The following is a 20,662-nucleotide window of genomic DNA, read 5'->3' as shown; positions in this document are numbered from 1 at the left end:
CAGCATTTTTTTTAATAGTTTCTTTCTTTCAAGTAAGAGCAGCTCTATATTTGTGAGTCCCCAATCCTTACATAGAAGAGGAATACTAATTTAGATGTGATAGTTTTTAGACCTCTTAAAAACACAATTGGATTAACCTAGATAATTAGCCAAGTTGTTACTTAGTCCAATTTAACAAATCTAGGTTATCACAATCACAACAATCATATCATGCATAGTAGCGGAAATATAAATAACACAAAGATATGATCACCCAGGAAACCAAACTGGTAAAACCTGGAGAGGATTTAACCTAGCTATCCTCAAGGTAAACCTGAATCCACTATCTTGAAAGAATCGAAGTTCATACAATAAGACTTACAAGCCCCCATGCTCGATTTCTTATTGCTACCCACCAGTAGAACTTACTAACACGACCACGTGTAAGCTCCGAATCCATGGACTCCTTCTTTCTTGGATTCACCACCAGATACAAGCACACCTACTTGTGTTTCTTTAAACTTCAATGGCAGCAACTAAATTGATCATCAAGGTGTAGATAATATCTTCTCCTTGAAAACTCTAAGTTTGTGTAAAGGAAAGCTCCTCTAGATCTCACAAGAGATTTACACAAACAGCAATATGAGCAACTCTAAAACGTGGCTAGGGTTTGCCTTTTATACTTAGGACAAATTAGAAAAACCCTAAACGTTTTGAACAAACTAGGGCTGAGTTGGAATTCTGCAGAAAAACGCCTCTGACCCGATTTTTGATTGATCGAGCCTAAGCTTCGATCAATCGAACCAGGCCGAGAAGCATAAAAGCCTTCTGCATCAACTTATTCTAACTTTACATAAATGAGACAACTTTGAGCAAGTTTAAACACGACTAAACATATTGTTTTGATCATGGTTTGCCAACAATACACATTAGAGTTCTAAATACATAAAAACCTAAGTCTTTAGAACCTAATAAACTCCCCGTTTGGCAATCCGTGACAAAACACAACTAGAAGTTCAAAGTTTACAAAGAAAAGCCCTTTACAAAACAAATGCTCATAAAACAAATTCAATTCTAACTACTATCCATCAGTTGCAAGTGTAGACAATAGCTCAATTGAATCAACCTGTATATTTCCTGAAACACTAAACAAAATGCATAACCGCATGTGTGGAAAATACAAGTAAACAAAATAAATTCTTGATTTCAAACAACACACAATAAAGACATATATCAATGAAAAACTCATAAATATAAAGCAATAAGCAGGTGAAAATAAGAAACATTTAAAGCAATAAAAGTAACTCCCCCTAACAAGCATATCCCAACAAAAGTATGGCAAGAGCTAAAAAAGATAAAAATACAATGTGAAGCACCTAGATACAATCTAAACTTCACAAACTCCAACAAAAAAAAAAAACCTCTCCCCCTGAAAACAAAACTCTACAAAAGCTCAAATGTACACCCTTTTTTGTGACGGAATGCCAAAGGGCAATCAAAAACCAACATCAAAAGGGAGGTGGCGGTGAAGATCGTCTGACCTGAGCCAACTCTATGCGCAAAGGACGGATCTCATCGAGCACGTCCACCAAAATCTGTCCATGAGCCACCTGAATGGTCAAGACATGATCCAACGTACATCGAATATCTGAATCATCCGAAGTAGTCGGTGGAGGAACATCAGCATCAGCAGCAGCAGCACCAGACGTCTCAGCAGCATCAGTACCTGTAGAAGAGGGAGGAGGGGGAATAGCACCAAAAGGCGCACCTCTAGGACACGTAGGATCAACTCTTAAGTGAGCAACCCTCTGCCTAAGGAAGGTGGCACCTATGGAAGTAACAACATGAACAAGCTCACCAGAAGGGAAACCATTTAGACCAAGAAACAACAAAATCCTATGAATGAAAATAGGATGGATAAGCGCATGCCCTACGGCAGAACTCCTATGAATCTTATTCAAAGAATGAAGGAATAGATGAGGAAAGCTAATAGACGGACCAGAAAAAAAAAAAGCGTACAAAAACATACATCGCTCTAGAGGGATGGTGTGGAGATGAGAAATAGGACACAAAGAATGACACGTTATCCTAAAAAAAAGATAGACAGTCTCAGTAAGCTTAGCAGACGTGATCTGAGGATCAGAACCCCATTGGATAGAAGACCCAGTGATGTATGACATGACGTCATCTAAGGGTGGAGACTCATCAATAGTCAAGCTCCCTAACGACCGGAACCCCAAGAGCTTCAGCCACTATCCGAAGAGTAATGGTGAACTCAACACCTCATATCCAACTCCTAACAAGAGTGTTGGAATCATAGACGTGGTAAGAGAGATTCGAGAAGAACTCTCTAATCAAGGCGGTCGGGGGTGGATGATCTATCTCTAATAGGGACAACCAACCTCTAGACTCAAAGTTAGCCTTAATGGCAGGATCAATCTCATCTAAAACCACAGAACGCTCAGCCCAAATCTTACGCTTACAATTCAGTTTCACAAAGGCCTCTCTGCTTTTATCATTCCTAAGCACCTCACTCATAGAGGGAGACTTAGAGGAAGTGGAGGGGGTCTTATGGGCTCTAGTCTTCCTAGGCATGGTGCTAGGATAAGGACCAAGACACAAAGTTAAAAAAAAAAAAAAAACAAAAAAACTAGGGGCAGACTGCAAGTTAGCACAAAAACAATATAGAACAAAAATATATATGATGCATGAACAAATTAAATGTAGTGATGCATGGCCTAATGCAGTGCAATTAAGTTCAAATTAAGTTCAAGTTCACAAATTTGGCTTGAGCATAGAGTTTCTAACCAAAACCCAAAATTTTGAAAATCCACTTGATCAATTTGTAATAAATTGACGAATTGATCATTACATAAGATAGATGACATAAAATAATGATCAATTACATCACTACAACAAGCCAATTTCACCAATTGAATCAATTTGAACAAAAACCCCAAATCGGGTTCAATACAAGCCTTAGAATTTTCAATTTATCACAAAACCCAAAATTGATCAAATTAACCATCATATAACATGATTATAACAATATAGGAACAAAACCCAATGATCAATTTCAGAAAAAGAAGCTTGATTCAACAAAAATCCCAAATTTGAAAAGGTCCGAAAAATCCAACAAAATGCATGAGTTTATGCATGAAAACATGAAAATAAATGCAAAGGGAAGGGTATAAAGGTCTTACCGGCCTTGGGAGAGGAAAACCTTGCAAAGAGAATGGACGAAAATGAAAAAAATTTGAGATTGAGCCTTGACCGAGTCGTATGGAGTGAGAAAAGGTAAAGAACTTTTTGAAAAAGTGTTTGTCTGAATAGAAAATAAGTTTTTAAAAAACTTCCCATACGATTTTTGATTGATCGAAGTATTGAGTTCGATCAATCGAAACAAATAGAGGCTCACTTAAATTTCTAAAACTAATTTCGATTGATCGAAAAACAGACTTGATCAATCGAAACAGATAGAGACTTACAAATTTTTGAGAAAAAACACAGTTTTTGAAAAAGTTTTAGAAACATCCCAAAGCATTGAAATTGAGGAACAAAATGCATGAGTATGTGATGATATGATTTTCAAAAACAAGAATTGAAGCCCAATTTTCCCAAATTTAAAATTTCTTACATTCTCCATAAATTTTCAAGCATCAAATCAATTTTGCACAAAACTCAAAGTATTTGCAAACTTCGTTGGTCAGACCAAAGACACACACAATAACATGTACAATGTTTAGCAAAGAGTAACTTGTGTAGTGTGTGTAACTAGCAAAAGCTTGAGATACATGTGAGGTGATATGTGAAGAGCAATCAATCACAAAGTCTACAAAATTCATCACATAGAATTTTAAAAGAGACTATTACCTAAAGAGTTATATCATATAACTCCCACATCTCCTAGAACATAAGTTTGCAATCATGTAAGTTTCTTGAATTTTGCCTCATAATATACATACCAATTTTAATTTATTTAGAAACTTATTAAAAAGCCAAGATAATGTACACACTAATTTTAATTATGTGATTTGGCATCAAGCCTAATAGTACACACCAATTTTAAGCATTAAGCAATTAAACCGAGGTTACACCTTATGTTCTTTTTGTGCATGTGCTACACTTTTTCGAGCACAAAATCTTACGATATGCACTAAGGTGTTCATGATTGGCTAGTGAACAGTGGTGAGATGGTTATTTATGCCTTTCTCTAAAAGTTCAAGTCCGACAGTCAAAGACATGTGACTTCAAGATCAAGACAAAGTGATCAAAACTGAAAGTTCAAAAACGTGTAAAAACACCTTTGAACGTTTAGACCCCCAAATTACAACTTAACCAATTCAAGCAATATGACAAACAACTAGTGTGCGGAAACTTAACATATGCTATAATATGAAATTGGTTAAAAACTATCTAAGCCATAACAAAATAAAATCCACAGCAGATAATAAAAAGGCAAAGATAGAGAGGAAGCAAGATGCAAACACAAAGACAACACGCGATGTGTTATCGAAGAGGAAACCGAAACCCTCGGCGTAAAACCTCTCCGCCGCCCTCCAAGCGGTAAACAATCCACTAGAAAATACAGTTGGGATACAAGGACAGCAATAGACCCTCCAAGCCTAATCTACCCAGTGCACCTAAGCCCTCCAAGCTTCTTGCTCCAACGAGGTTGCGCCGAACCTTTTTCTTTTCTAGCTTCCCGGATTCCGCTACTAGACCGTAGCATCAACCAATGAAGATTGGTTCCTTCCTAACTACTTCCCAGAAATCCAAACAGCTGTCTCACAGTGATGATGATGGTGAGAACCAGGTTTGGTATAATGCCTCTCAAGGATTTGACAATGGAGAGGAAGAGAGTTGAGGAATTTGAAGAGACTCTAAGGTATAGATTGTGGGTGAAACAATCTGGTTTTTCTTTAGGATTTCTCTCTCAAAATTCTCTCTGGAAGCACTCTTACAATCGTGGGTAAAAGGGGTATTTATACTGGAGTGGGAGAGGAATGTGAAACGTCAGGTTTTACAAAACAGGGGTGGCTCGCGGCTTGACCTCGCGGCTTGACCAAGTCGCGAGATCCAGTCGCGAGATAACCGTATAGCCAGTTGTCCTGTTTTGTCCTGTAGTGCTCCAGCTTGCATGATTGTTCACCTTCCAGCATGCTTGGCACATGTGCTGCGTCTGGCGGCTTGCAGCCGCGAGTCACCCGCAAGTCCCAGCCGCGAGTCTCTGTTTTCTTGCACACTCTTGAGCAATCTTCACTCTATCTCACTCACTACCCTTACATCAAACCCACCTAAATACAGGGTTACTAAATGCTGAATTACAAGCAAATTTGGCACGGAATAAAGCCAATTAGATGGTTGAATAAATTCAACCTTACAAAAACCATAAACATCTTTCCCACACAACATGCACTACAAAGTTTCAACTAGTAAAGTGCAATAAGTAAGCTCATCAAGGCTAAACAAGGTACAAAAGACATGTTATGTGAAAATAAATTGACCAACCTTGTTCTTAAAAACCAAGAAAATAGTGCAAAACACAATTTGCTTCTTTTTTCTTCTCCCTTTTTATTTATTTATTATTATTATTAAAAGAAACACCTAGAATGAAATGCATGAATGTTATTCAATGCAAATCTTAGAAACAAAAAAAAAAAAAACAAAATAAAAGAACAATGGTTACAAAGGGTAGAGCAATGAAGCACAAGGACCATGTCAAAAAGACTCCATTAGTTCGAGTCTTTTGCATTCAAAACCTTTTAGATGCACCATGAGCATTGGAGTTCTTATGCACATGGGAATGATTACCAACTCTAGGATTGAAATAAAGGTTTAAAACCTTTACCAATTCACTAATGAGTACCATAGGATCTTGTGCTTGAGGCACAGGTACTTTTGGTTTGTTTGCTCTCTTTACAGCTTGCAGCTTGTAACAGTTTGGACGTATGTGTCCAGACTTTCCATAAAAATGACAAACCCATGCAGGTTTATCATGTGACTTGTCCTTAGACAGGGTAGGCTTCTTAGGTTTAGACTCTTTCAAATCAACCCTAATCTTCCTAAATGGTTAAACTTCTATGGGTTTGACAACCTCACTTACAGGGGGTTTGACAGTTTCACACACAATCTCACTCACAGAAGGTTTAGAAGAAGATGAAGGGACAAAATTTGTGGAATGAGGAGCAGACACAGAGATGCTTTCAACAACATCTAATCCAGATTTGTCAGAAGGAGACTTTTGAACACTCAGCATTTGATTAAGTTTAGAACTCGCAGATCTAGCAACATATAAATCAAGTTCCAAAGATTTAACTTTATCAAGCAATAGCATATTCTCAGTTTTCACATTATTTAAAAGTTCATTTGCATCAAATAGTTTTACAAGCAAATTCTTCTTATCAAGCTCAAGAGATTCAATTTTCTTTAGGCCAAGTTCAACATTCATAGCATCCTTTGCAGCAACTTTACAAAGTTTATTATAGGCCTCTTGAAAATCTGGATCCTTAGAGAGTTCCCCATCAGAAGGGTTCTCTTCAACAGATATGCTCTCATTTACTACATCTGTAGTAGTAAAAGTAATGAAGTTTCCATCCTCGTCACAATTAGACTCATCATCAAAAACGTCACCATCACTAAGGGTTATAGCCATAGCCTTACCCTTAGACTTCAAATAGGTAGGACATTTAGATTTCATGTGACCATACCCTTGACATCCAAAACACTGAGGACCTATAGAATTATTTGAAGATTGACCTACTTTTTTTCTAGGTTTATCATTATTGTTAACCTTAGTGGGATTATTTACCCTAAAGTTTCTAGGTTCAGTAGTGTTTGTGCCTCTTGCCTTTCTGTTACTATTCCTGAGAAAGTTTCTAAAGTTCTTGGCAAGGTAAGCAATCTCTATAGCAGAGAGCTCATTATCAAATTCACCAACCTCAACATCATCAACTGACTTAAGTGCCATTGATTTGGATTTATTAGTTTTGGGTAGGTCTAACTCATAAGATTGAAGTGATCCTACAAGTTCATCAACGGGGATAGAGTCCACATCCTTGCTTTTAGTGATGGCAATCACCTTGGGTCTAAAGTCTTCAGTTAACGATCTAAGAACCTTCCTAACAATTTTAGGTTGATCATAGATTTCACCCAACTTAAAAGCAGAATTAACTATATCATTGAGTTTAGCATAGAATTCATCAAAAGATTCATCATCAGACATCCTAATGCTTTCAAATTTAGAAGTTAACTGCTGCAATTTGTTGATTTTGACAGCCTTTGTGCCTTCGTGCACAGTCTGGAGGATATTTCAAGCAGTATGAGTAACCTTAACATTAGAGATTCTCTTTAATTCCTCCATAGAAACAACGTTAAAGATAGCATTCATAGCCTTGCTATTGAACACGGCTGCTTCTTTTTGAGAAGTTTGCCACTCACTAACAGGAGTAGTGGGCTTCTCCCATCCGTATTCAACGGAGTTCCAGACTCTCTCATCAATCGATTTTAGGAATGCTTTCATCCTTACTTTCCAATAAGCATAATTATTCCCATCAAAGTGAGGAGGAATAACAAGAGAGTGTCCGTGTTCCATGACAACAGGGGTCAAGGATCAGCTTAGTGATCAAAAGATCAACAATAAGTGAGCAACCCGCTCTGATACCACTTGATAATTTTTAGACCCTTTAAAAACACAATTGGATTAACCTAGATAATTAGCCAAGTTGTTACTTAGTCCAATTTAACAAATCTAGGTTATCACAATCACAACAATCATATCATGCATAGCAGCGGAAAGATAAATAACACAAAAATATGATTACATAGGAAACCAAACTAGTAAAAACCTGGGGAGAATTTAACCTAGTTATCCTTAAGGTAAACCTGAATCCACTATCTTGAAAGAATCGAAGTTCATACAATAAGACCTACAAGCCCTCACCCTCGACTTCATATTGCTACCCACCAATAGAACTTACTAACACGACCACATGCAAGCTCCGAATTCACGGACTCCTTCTTTTTTGGATTCACCACCAGATACAATCACACCTGCTTGTGTTTCTTTAAACTTCAATGGCAGTAACTGAATTGATCATCAAGGTGTAGATAATATCTCCTTCTTGAAAACCCTAAGTTTGTGTAAAGGAAAGCTCCTCTAGATCTCACAAGAGATTTACACAAACAGCAATATGAGCAACTCTAAAACGTGGTTAGGGTTTGCCTTTTATACTTAGGACAAATTAGAAAAACCCTAAACGTTTTAAACAAACTAGGGTTGAGTTGGAATTCTGCAAAAAAAGGCCTTTGACCCGATTTTCGATTGATCGAGCCTAAGCTTCGATCGATCGAACCAGGTCGAGGAGCATAAAAGCCTTCTGCATCAACTTATTCCAACTTTACATAAATGAGACAACTTTGAGCAAGTCTAAACACGACTAAACATATTGTTTTGATCATGGTTTGCTAACAATACACATTAGAGTTCTAAATACATAAAAACCTAAGTCTTTAGAACCTAACAAGATGGGATTATTTTTCCTTATATTATTGATTTGGGTTTTTATTTATTTGTTTATTTAGATTTGGGTATTTGTTATAGATTTTTTGTTCTTGGATTAGGAAAGATTATAAGCCAATGAATTAAATTTGGGGGGGGGGGGGTGGTAACTTAATTTTCCATAAATTTTATTTGTTCTTTCCATTATATCAGTATTATAAATGAGATTTTTGAAAAGTCAGAGGGGGCCATGGCCCCCCTAGCTCCACCCCTGGGTTTAGGACATGATGTAGGGATTTCTATGTTCTTTCAATTGATCAATAAATCATAAAATTGAGGACCCAAATTGAAGATTTAAACTAAATTTTTTCGTAGTCGATCATGAGTATTAGGATTGATGTAGATGCTAAAGGCTTTCCACTATATATAGATGTTGACCTCTAAGATTGTGATACGTTTATCTTGTAACTTCAATCTTTTTCTCTTTATCACATATTCTTCACCATAATTTTCTACTTCATATATTTTATCACACTTTCGTAGAAATTTTCATTTGCATTATTATCTTTAGAACATTTGATGCAAAAGCTTATACTTAGAAATAGGAGTGGCCTAGCCATGTAATATATAAATACATAATAAACTACACACTTAGGCAATGTGAGACAATTCCTCTCATTTGTAGACCATAAATATGTAAACTGCCATTGCACATATGTCAATAAACAAGGAATTTGGGTGAAATGGGTATGGAGGAGATATGGGTCGTCGGCAAGGAAGAGCGGTTGGGTTGTACCGTGCCTGCGACAAGGAGGGGCGACTGGAGCTTGTCAGCATTGGTAATAAGGGGCGACAAGAAAGGTACGAGGGAGGTGACACTCGGCGGACCAAAGGATGGAGGCCTAGGCCTTTACCAGCAGTGGCAAGGTGAGGAGGATCAGTGGTGGTGAGGGGTGGATCAGTAGTGAGGGGTAGGAGTCCAAGGGAGAGAGAGAGAGCTAAAATTATGCTTTTAAATCAGATTTTTTTTTTTTTTTTTTTTTTGGGTAAGGATTTTATTGCGGTGCTTTCTGAGCGCCATAATAGGTGTAAATCAAAACAATCACTATTGCAGCGCTTTCAAGCACCATAATAAATCCATTAATTTTTTTATAAATATTTCAAAAAGTACCTATTGTGGCGCTTTCTAAGCACTATAATAGGTCTAAGTCAGACCAAGACCTATTGTGGCACTTTCTAAGCACCATAATAGGTTATCTAATTTTTTTTTTCCTATAATTCCCTATAGCGGTGCTTTATAAGCACCATAGTAGGCCCACTATTTTTTTTTTGGGGGGGGGGGGGGGGGGGGGAGGACCTATTGTGGTGCTTCGAAATCATAGTAATATGTCATTTTTTAATTTAAACTTTCGGTTGGACCTATATACGTTCTTTTCGAATGCCACAATAGGTCCTATCCACAAAAACATAGCTAATGACCCTTAAAAACATGGTTATAGACCTCCCTTATAGCAATTCTTTATAAACTCTACTATAGGTTAGGGTTTTAAGTGGCGTTTGCTAAAAATGCAGTTATAGGTTGGCTATAGCGGCGTTTTTTGAAAATGCCACCACAAAAATGCAGCTATAGACCTGTTTTTGAGTAGTGTTATTACCATGTTTGACAATGTGTTCTTGTAAGAGCACAACAAAATCTAACTAAATTTTCACAAATTGATGTGTCAGTTCATCATAGGTCAAATACTTTAACATAGTAGACGTAGAGGTCTAACGGGTACATAGTCCTTAATAATTATTCAACAATAGAATATAATATAGTATGTCTTACTCCAAATTATTCAGCTAGCTGTAATAAACTATCTGTTAGGACATATGTATTTCACTTGTTAGGAACATATGTCATTATTTTATGTAATTGGCTTATCCTTTGACAAAACTCACTTTACTTGTATTTGGGTAGAGTTAGGATATGTTTAAATACTTCAAGAAACCATGTTTCAAGATCAAGTGTTGAAGCCTTCAAGTCTGTCCAAGAAAACAAGTTGATAGTGCAAATTCATTAAAGCTTGACAGCTGCATCTATCGAGCTTAAGAAAGCTGTTCAATCCCCGTGTGCTCGACACCTTCTATCTGTCGAGGTTTAAGAATTTAAGAATTTTGATTTGATTTTCTTGGGATCCGTGAATATATCTTTAGACTTTCTTTTCTCCTAACCCTAGACATATAAAAAGGATTGTTTTAAGGGTCGTCAAACAGTTTACAAGTTGCACAAGCATTGAGAAAATTCTGTTCAAGCAAATTGTGACTAGAGACGAAGTTCTTGCCCTAGTTCATCTCTTTCTCTTGAAGAAGTTGCTGTGTATGTGCACCGTAGGGTTTTGTAACCAAGCATCTTCTTGATCTTTATCGTGTGGATGAATTGAAGAACTTTGCAGCCAACAACCTTCTTAGTTGGTAATTGAAGTCGCGTATTGGGATCCGCACAATTGGTTAGTCACATACTTGGGAGTCGTGCATCAGAAAGGGGAACTGTTACTACAGAACAAGTCCAATTGGGTATTGGGGTAAGGGTTCAACTGTAGGTTGGTAAGGTACTTGAGATTCCTTTACTTGTAACTGCTTGTTGTGATAATAGTGGAGTTTCGGGAGTGGTGACCTGAAAATCACCCGGTGGGGTTTTTGCCGTTAGGTTTTCCCCATTCGTAAACAAATTACCGTGTTATTTATTTTCCACTACATAATTAGTTTATTGGTGATTTGTTTGTGTTACCACGCGTTTGCATGATAAATTGATTAATTAATAACTTGGCTAATTAATTAATTAATTTCTATCACAAGGGGTCATTTAGTTTGTGGCCTATCACTGTCATATATCAATAGCTGCAAAGAAACAGTATTGGTGGGCAATAACTAAGAGAAAAGTAGGTAGTATAGAATAGATAAGGAATTAACAACTCCCTATGCTGCTCTTGTAGTGGTTGGTTACATGACTTTTGGTGGCAATGGGATACACTTGCGATATTCTGCAAGAGTCCACAATGTGAAGATATTTCAATATGCTACATCGATATGCTGCATAGTGTAACATGCAGTTCTTGAAGAAGACTCCAGTGCTTTCTTGCCATTACATGTGATAAGTGGTTAGAAAGTATTATAAGTAAAATTCAAGCTTAATATAGGACTTCATATTGTTTTAATATTACTCTGTCCCTTTTCTATCCGAATTCTAAAATAGAAAGTCAAGCTTCAATTACTTGGGTTTCTGAGCAAACTACTAGAAAGTTTACTAGACAAGGGTAAAATTGTTCTCCATAGTGCAAAAATGAACTTTGTGTTCATGTCAATTTTCATTTTTCTTGTTAGTATCTTTTTTACTTCGTTTGTTATTTGAAGCTGAAAGCTCGAACTTGTGTAAAAACACAAGAGCTTGTTTAGATCCCTAATTCAAAGTTACGACTCGGTTGCTTTTACTCTAATTTAAACTAAGTGCAGAATTAGAGTAAATGCAAGCGAACAAACGATAAAACTACTCTAAGCCATATTCATCAGATATCAACAATAAAACGAAAGCTAAAGAAGTAGGGAAGAAGGATGCAAACACAAGATAACACCGAGACATGTTATCGAAGAGAAAACCAAATAACTTGGCGAAAAACCTCTCCGCTGTCCTCCAAGCATTAAATCGATCCACCAGAGAATAAATTGAAGTACATGAATAACAAAAGACCCTTGAAGCCTAGTCGACCCCATGTACTTAAGCCCTCCAAGCTCCTGCTACCAACTAACTTGACGAAGCCTTGTCTTCTCTAGCTTTCCCGAATCACACAATTTAGCCCGATTGCATCCGCCAACGATTGGCTTCTTTCGATGCTTCCCAGCAGCACCAAAACCTCACTTTACACTCAGATTGGGTGTGGTAAGTGTTTGGGTTATCAACCTCTCAAGGATTTGGATATGGAGAGGTAGAAGTAGATGAAAACTACAAGGAAATGTGTAAAGGATTGTGGGTATGACAATCTCTAACTCTCAAGTGCAATTTCTAGGGTTTTCTCTCTGAAAAGCACTCATTACAATATGTGGGTAATAAGGGTATATATAGTATGGGTGAAGACTTGGTGGAGCACAAATGACAAAATAGTAAAACCGAATGTTTTGCGGGTATTTCGCAGGAAGGCCTTACTCGCAAATTACTCGCGAAAACTCCAGTTGTCATGACTCTTCGCATTCCAGTCATGTGCTCTGCAAGTGGCAAGTTCACGGTATAGCTTCTCACGAAATCCACTTGTTCTTCCAATACATGTTCGATTCTCACTAATTTAATACTAAACCCAATACAATAGAATCCCACAAAATACAAGGAACAAAATTAATACAATTACAACACTTTTTGTCATGGAATAAAGTCAACATAAAACATAGTTGTAAATCACAACTTTACAGAAGATATGACAAATAAGAAGATACTTGTTGAGGAAAATCTCCGTCTTCCATTTGAGAATTGATTATCAACTTTGCTGCGCGGTGAAGCGGTGTCGGGTCTATTTTAGCCTATTACAAGTAAGAAATATTTATTAGAACTATTCAAGAAAAACATATGATAACACAATATCAATATGTAATGATCCATTTTCGAACAACAGACTAACCTGTCCAGCATGAATATGACCCATGCAGTCTGTACGTACCAAATTTGACCGGTTTCCTTCAAGTGGTATATATTCCTATATAATCAAGCATAGAGAGTTTGATATTTTAATTGCATTTAACTTTTTAAAATTTTTGTTGTGTCACCTCATCAACGACATTTTACCATTTTTCTTTTATTTATTTATCAATACTTCTTTTATTTTTTTAAATTATATTAAATATAAAAAGTATTAAAATATTAAGTTTACAGATCCAATCATTTCATTTTGAAAACTATTGAGTTACTAATTTTACAATTCGAAGTATAAGCAACTTAAAAAGTCCATTTATCTATGTAGAATTCACCATCTCGCTTAAGTGCTTCCATCACGCTTACGTGCTTCACCACAACTCTGTCCTCGGTTGATTTCCAGCCACTAATTTGGTCATTGGAGCAGGAATTATTAGATCCTAACAGCTGTCTTCTAGCTAGGGGCAGAAGCAGATTCGAGCTAGGGGGGGGGGGCAGAAGCAGATTCGAGCTAAATGGGGGGGGGGGGGGGGGGGGGTTGGGGTGTTTGTTGAGAGAAAGGCCATCAATTTTGTATTAAAGTCATTTAAGTTTATTTAAAGTCTCAAAGAAATGATATATTTTGGTATTGGTCAATCTCAGCTTACCATTTGAGGTTATCGCTATATTTATAATAATTTAATTATAAATTAGAACCCCAAATTTTTTTTTTTAAGATATTTTAAAAAATGTAAATTCATATATCTATTTTTTAAGCCATAAGTTCATATATTTAACTTAATAATATATTGCACAAGACACATTTAGATTCCTATCACACCTCATTAATATATATATATATATATAAAAGATAAAAAGGTAGGAAAAAGAAAGATGTGGAGAAGTGAATCCCACGAGTAGATCTAGTAGATGACTCTTGGACAAAACAAAATAGTAAAAATCCCATATGTGTATCAAGTAAAGCTAGAGATGCCTAAAGTCCCACAACTTTTTCCACAGCTCACCATGTGGTGAGTTATGAATGGTAAATGTCAAATGGTGGATCCACACTTTCACGACTCACAATTTGCCACATGGCAAATTGTGATAAAAGTTATGAGAGTTTATGTGTCCATTACTCATGTGTGTTTGAAATTTTTGAACAAAAGCTTAAAAGTAGATATAGGGAAGGTAAAAAACCTTTGGAGAAAACAAAGAGACAATGTGCTAGTGGAGAATTTGTAGCAAAAGAAAGAAGAAAATAATAGAGGAGGATTGCGGTGAGGTGGTGGAGAAATCAAAGCCAAAGAAGAAGAAAATAGAGGAGAATTTCTGCTATTCAAACATCAAACATCAACCATTACAGTATGATAGTGCAGACAAGAAGATGCACAAGGATTCATATAAAAAATTTTGGGCTGATTTGATGAAGGGAGGCAAAGTTACATGCGAATATCTAACTTGACGCATATAACTACTAAATTTTTTTATTCCTTATGGTCAAGAGGTGCCCCCACATGGTTCGGTCCTTTCTTCTAGCACTTTCTTCTAGCATTCATCCATGATCTATTGACAAACATACATGTTAGGTTCTAAATACTTAAGAACTAATGTATTTAGAACTCTAATGTGTAATGTTGGCAAACCATGATCAAAACAGTTGTTAGTCTTGTTTAGACTTGCTCAAAGTATGTGCGTTGTATGTAAAGTTGGAATCTAGTGGCTGCAGAAGTATTAGTGACTTTCGGCCTGACTCGATCGATCGAATCTCGGGTAGAATGTTTTTTTGCATAATTTTCCAACTCAGCCCTAAGCCCATATGATGTGTAGGGTTAAGTGTTTTACTCCTAGTATATAAAGGAAACCCTAAGCACGTTTTTATTAGGTTTTTAGAGAGAGAAGAGTGTGCCTCTTATATATTTAGGGTTTTGTACCCAAAAGCTCTCTAAGGACTTGGTTGCTTTATTTTGCTGTGTGTGTGAATCTCTTGTGAGATCTAGAGATGGTTGCCTTTACACATGCTTAGGATTATCAAGAAGGAGATTTGTAAGGTTGAATTTATTCAACCATCTAATTGGCTTTATTCCGTGCCAAATTTGCTTGTAATTCAGCATTTAGTAACCCTTTATTTAGGTGGGTTTGATGTAAGGGTAGTGAGTGAGATAGAGTGAAGATTGCTCAAGAGTGTGCAAGAAAACAGAGACTCGCGGCTGGGACTCGCGGGTGACTCACGGCTGCAAGCCGCCAGACGCAGCACACGTGCCAAGCAGGCTGGAAGATGAACAGTCATGCTAGCTGGAGCACTACAGGACAAAACAGGACAACTGGCCATACGGTTATCTCGCGACTGGATCTCGCGACTTAGTCAAGCCGCGAGATCAAGCCGCGAGCCACCCTTGTTTTGTAAAACCTGACGTTTCACATTCCTCTCCCACTTCAGTATAAATACCTATTTTACCCACGATTGTAAGAGAGCTTCCAGAGAGAATTTTGAGAGAGAAACCCTAAAGAAAAACCAGATTGATTCACCCACAATCTATACATTAGAGTCTCTTTAAATTCCTCAACTCTCTTCCTCTCCATTGTCAAATCCTTGAGAGGCATTATACCAAACCTGATTCTCACCATTATCATTACTGTGAGAGAGCTGTTTGGATTTCTGGGAAGCAGTTAGGAAGGAACCAATCTTCATTGGTTGATGCTACGGTCTAGTAGCGGAATCCGGGAAGCTAGAAAAGAAAAAGGTTCGGCGCAACCTCGTTGGAGCAAGAAGCTTGGAGGGCTTAGGTGCACTGGGTAGATTAGGCTTGGAGGATCTATTGCTGTCCATGTATCCCAACTGTATTTTCTAGTGGATTGTTTACCGCTTGGAAGGGCGGCGGAGAGGTTTTACGCCAAGGGCTTCGGTTTCCTCTTCGATAACACATCGCGTGTTGTCTTTGTGTTTGCATCTTCCTTCCTCTCTATCTTTGCCTTTTTATTATCTGCTGTGGATTATATTTTGTTTTGGCTTAGATAGTTTTTACCAATTCCATATTATAGCATATGTTAAGTTTCCGCACACTAGTTGTTTGACATATTGCTTAATTGGTTAAGTTGTAATTTGGGGGTCTAAACGTTCAAAGGTGTTTATACACATTTTTGAACTTTCAGTTGGTATCAGAGCGGGTACACTGCTATTGGTTTCATTACCATTGTGTGATCCTTGACTCCCTTTTGAGATAAATAGGTCTCAATCCCTAAATGCACCTCCATATTTTGATGGTAGTAATTATGCTTTTTAGAAGGTTCGCATGAGAGCTTTTCTGTGTTCTATTGATGAATCCGTTTGGGATGCTGTTGAGATTGGTTGGACTAGATCTGAGGCAGCCAAATCCACTTGGGATAAGGCAGCACTTGCTGCATCTAATGCTAACAGTAAAGCACTTAATGCTATTTTCTGTGGTGTGTCTCCAGATGAATTTCACAGGATTTCTCACATCACCATTGCCAAAGAAGCATGGGAGATTTTGGAAACCACCTATGAAGGCACGAAGAAAGTGAAAGACACCAAGTTACAAATGCTGACCACTCGGTTTGAGGAGCTCAAAATGAGTGAGGATGAGTCTTTTGACTCTTTCTATGGGAAGCTAAATGAGGTGGTTGTCAGTAAATTCAACTTGGGGCAGAAAACGGAGGATTCAAAAATTGTAAGGAAGATCCTTCGATCATTGCCGGAAAGTTTTCGTGCTAAAGTGACAGCGATTGAAGAGAGCAAGGACCTTGATGACATCAAAGTACAGGAGCTGGTTGGTTCTCTGCAGACTTATGAGATGTCGCTGCCCAATCAACGGAAGAGTAAATCTCTTTCTCTAAGGACCATTAATGAGAAGGTGGAAGATCAAGACTCATCGGGAGAAGATGTGGTTGACAAAGATGTTGCATACCTTGTCTAAAATTTCAGAAAGTTCTTGAAATTCAAAAATAATGGCAAATTTGATGATAAAAGAAAATTCCAAAGTTTTGGAAGGGAGAAAAGGGAATTCAAAAAGAAAGATGGAAAAGAATCCCAACCCACACAAGGTGTTACTTGTTTCGAATGTAACGGGCATGGACACTTTAAGAAGGAATGTCTGAATTATTTGAAATCGAAAGGTAAAGTGTATGCCACGTCTTTGAGTGACTCGAATTCGTCTGACTCAGAATCTAAAGAGAACTGTGATGGAGAGGGGAACTATTCGGCTTTTATGACTATTGCTCATGTTGAGTCTTCAGATGAGTTAAATCTGCTTGTACGAGACCTTGGAGAACATAGTGATGATGAATCACTAGGAATTGTTGAAGAATTAGATGCTGAAGAAGATGAAAGCACAGCAAATCTTCAAGAGAATTATAACTCACTCTTGGAGAAGTCGGGTGAGTACACAAGGGTGGCCAAGGCTGCTGTGAGAAAAATGAAGAAGGCTGAGGAGGACTACAAAAGTCTCCTAATCCGATATAGGGAGGCCAAATGTGAGATAGAAACACTGAATTGTGAGTTGTCCGAAGCTTACACAAAGTGAGATTTCTTGAGAATGAGGTTGTGCAAGCAAATGCTAAAATAGAGAGGGTCACCACCAAGAAGCTAGATGATGTTATCTCATCTCAAAAGAGCTTTTTAGACAAATCCGGATTGGGATATACCAGAGGAAGTAGTTCATCTGGAAATGTCACTAAAGAAGTGAAGTTTGTAAAGGCCAAAGATCCAGTTGTAGCTAACCTTACTGGTGAGAAGCTCGAGGTGGAGGAGAAGAAGAATGTGGTGAACCAACGATGCTGAATCCCCGTAATCAATCTGTAGGCAGGTCTGAATCTCGTGCCAAGTAACGCCCACGACCACAAAGAGGTCCTAGAGCAACTTATGTGTGTCATTATTGCGGACTTCAAGGGCATACTCGACCAAATTGCCAAAAGCTAAGAGCAAAGAATAATGCAACTCCTCAAAGGTCAGGAGGATCTAGAAATGATAGAAGAATTTGGGCAGGTTGAAAGTTCAAAAACGTGTATAAACACCTTTGAACGTTTAGACCCCCAAATTACAACTTAACCAATTCAAGCAATATGTCAAACAACTAGTGTGCGGAAACTTAACATATGCTATAATATGAAATTGGTTAAAAACTATCTAAGCCAACACAAAATAAAATCCACAGCAGATAATAAAAAGGCAAAGATAGAGAGGAAGGAAGATGCAAACACAAAGACAACACGCGATGTGTTATCGAAGAGGAAACCGAAGCCCTCGGCGTAAAACCTCTCCGCCGCCCTCCAAGCGGTAAACAATCCACTAGAAAATACAGTTGGGATACATGGATAGCAATAGACCCTCCAAGCCTAAACTACCCAGTGCACCTAAGCCCTCCAAGCTTCTTGCTCCAACGAGGTTGCGCAGAACCTTTTTCTTTTCTAGCTTCCCGGATTCCGCTACTAGACCGTAGCATCAACCAATGAAGATTGATTCCTTCCTAACTGCTTTCCAGAAATCCAAACAACTGTCTCACAGTGATGATGATGGTGAGAACCAGGTTTGGTATAATGCCTCTCAAGGATTTGACAATGGAGAGGAAGAGAGTTGAGGAATTTGAAGAGACTCTAAGGTATAGATTGTGGGTGAATCAATCTTGTTTTTCTTTAGGGTTTCTCTCTCAAAATTCTCTCTGGAAGCTCTCTTTCAATCGTGGGTAAAAGGGGTATTTATACTGGAGTGGGAGAGGAATGTGAAACGTCAGGTTTTACAAAATAGGGGTGGCTTGCGGCTTGACCTCGTGACTTGACTAAGTCGCGAGATCCAGTCGCGAGATAACCGTATGGCCAGTTGTCCTGTTTTGTCCTGTAGTGCTCCAGCTTGCATGACTGTTCATCTTCCAGCATGCTTGGCACGTGTGCTGCGTTTGGCGGCTTGCAGCCGCGAGTCACCCGCGAGTCCCAGCCGCGAGTCACCCGCGAGTCCCAGCCGCGAGTCTCTATTTTCTTGCACACTCTTGAGCAATCTTCACTCTATCTCACTCACTACCCTTACATCAAACCCACCTAAATACAGGGTTACTTAATGCTGAATTACAAGCAAATTTGGCACGGAATAAAGCCAATTAGATGGTTGAATAAATTCAACCTTACAATCTCCTCCTTTGGCTATTCCATGATAAAACCCTAAAACAGACTATGTCCAATGCTTGCATTGAATGTACGCATGTTGATTGGACTTGGTTTTGAGATAGGAGATTCTTCTGCTGTTGGATAAATTCCCTTGAGCTTCAAGATCCGTGAAATGAGACTGCAGAAAGGAACGCATATCCGAGACTCAGTTCGAAGAACCGTTTTGCGCAGAACATGAAAGATATGAGCACAGATGTCTATTCCCACATCAGAGATTAGATCATGAAGAAACAAAGCACGTCCGAGGTTCATATACCCAGTGCTTGATAAAGGGTACAAATTGTGAAACATCACAATTGTAAGCACTCTCAGTTTTGGAGAAAGAGAGGAAACACTGATGGATTTCCCATTGGGTGAGAACTCCAAGTCTTGATCAAGACTTTCTTTGAGAAGCTCCTCATCAGGACAGAGATCATCATAAACCGGAGAATGTCGGAAAATTGGTCTGTTGATGTGAAGAATTTCTGCCAAATATGCAGGAGAGACAGAAAAGCTCTTTTTCCGAACCCAGCACTTAAGTTCATCTCCTTCCACAATTGCGTTAGCATAAAATTCTTTTACCAAATCTTCATACGCGTCATCCAGATCAGAGAGAAGGTAATTCCAATCCTTGTGAGCAAACCATTTCGAAATGTCAGTGTCATGAAGTGAGGGCTGATCCACAGCTCTTTCTAGTAATGGTGTGGCATGTAGAAAGTAATTCTCATAAGACTGATAGGCTGCATATGATCTGAACTTGTTGGGATCGAATCTCTTTGATGAAGAGCGAGTCCCTTTTGTTTGAGGTGGGTAATCATCAACATCAATTACTGGTTCCTTCCCTTTGGAACTACCTCCTTTCACCGCAGCTTTCTTGAATGGTGACATGACTAGTCTGTAATATGAACAAGGGAAATGACAGAACACAATCCAAAAGACTTTATTAGCAGTGGGTTAGTGGAAATTTAGGGATAATGAAGAAACCCTAATAGCTGGATGAAAATGGCCAGAAAATAGCAATGAGGGACACAAATGACCCAAATTGAACAACACAGTAGTGGGAGTCAAAATAAAGCCACACAATCAGCTGAAAAAGGACCCACATTCAACAACACATCAATAGGATACCACACAGGATCAATTTGAAACACCACATCAACAGCAGATCGGACAAAAACAGCTAACCCTAGCTAAGCACATGATGAAGAACAAAACCAACAATATAAAATAGCTCAAAACAGAAACAAAAATTTCCATAAGCTAAGCATGGACATTGAAAGTTCAAAAACGTGTAAAAACACCTTTGAACGTTTAGACCCCCAAATAACAACTTAATCAATTCAAGCAATATGTCAAACAACTAGTGTGCGGAAACTTAACATATGCTATCATAC

The 20,662-nt window shown here is 38.1% G+C and overlaps 1 pseudogene; it reads right to left on the bottom strand.

Annotated features, from left to right (window-relative positions):
• Nucleotides 1–11,461: 11,461 nt before the first annotated feature.
• LOC115989782 overlaps nt 11,462–20,662 on the bottom strand; it is a 30,551-nt pseudogene continuing 21,350 nt past the window's right edge.

Source organism: Quercus lobata, chromosome 5, assembly GCF_001633185.2.
Source record: "Quercus lobata isolate SW786 chromosome 5, ValleyOak3.0 Primary Assembly, whole genome shotgun sequence".
Lineage (NCBI taxonomy): Eukaryota > Viridiplantae > Streptophyta > Magnoliopsida > Fagales > Fagaceae > Quercus > Quercus lobata.
This window is presented reverse-complemented; position numbering and strand designations above follow the sequence as displayed.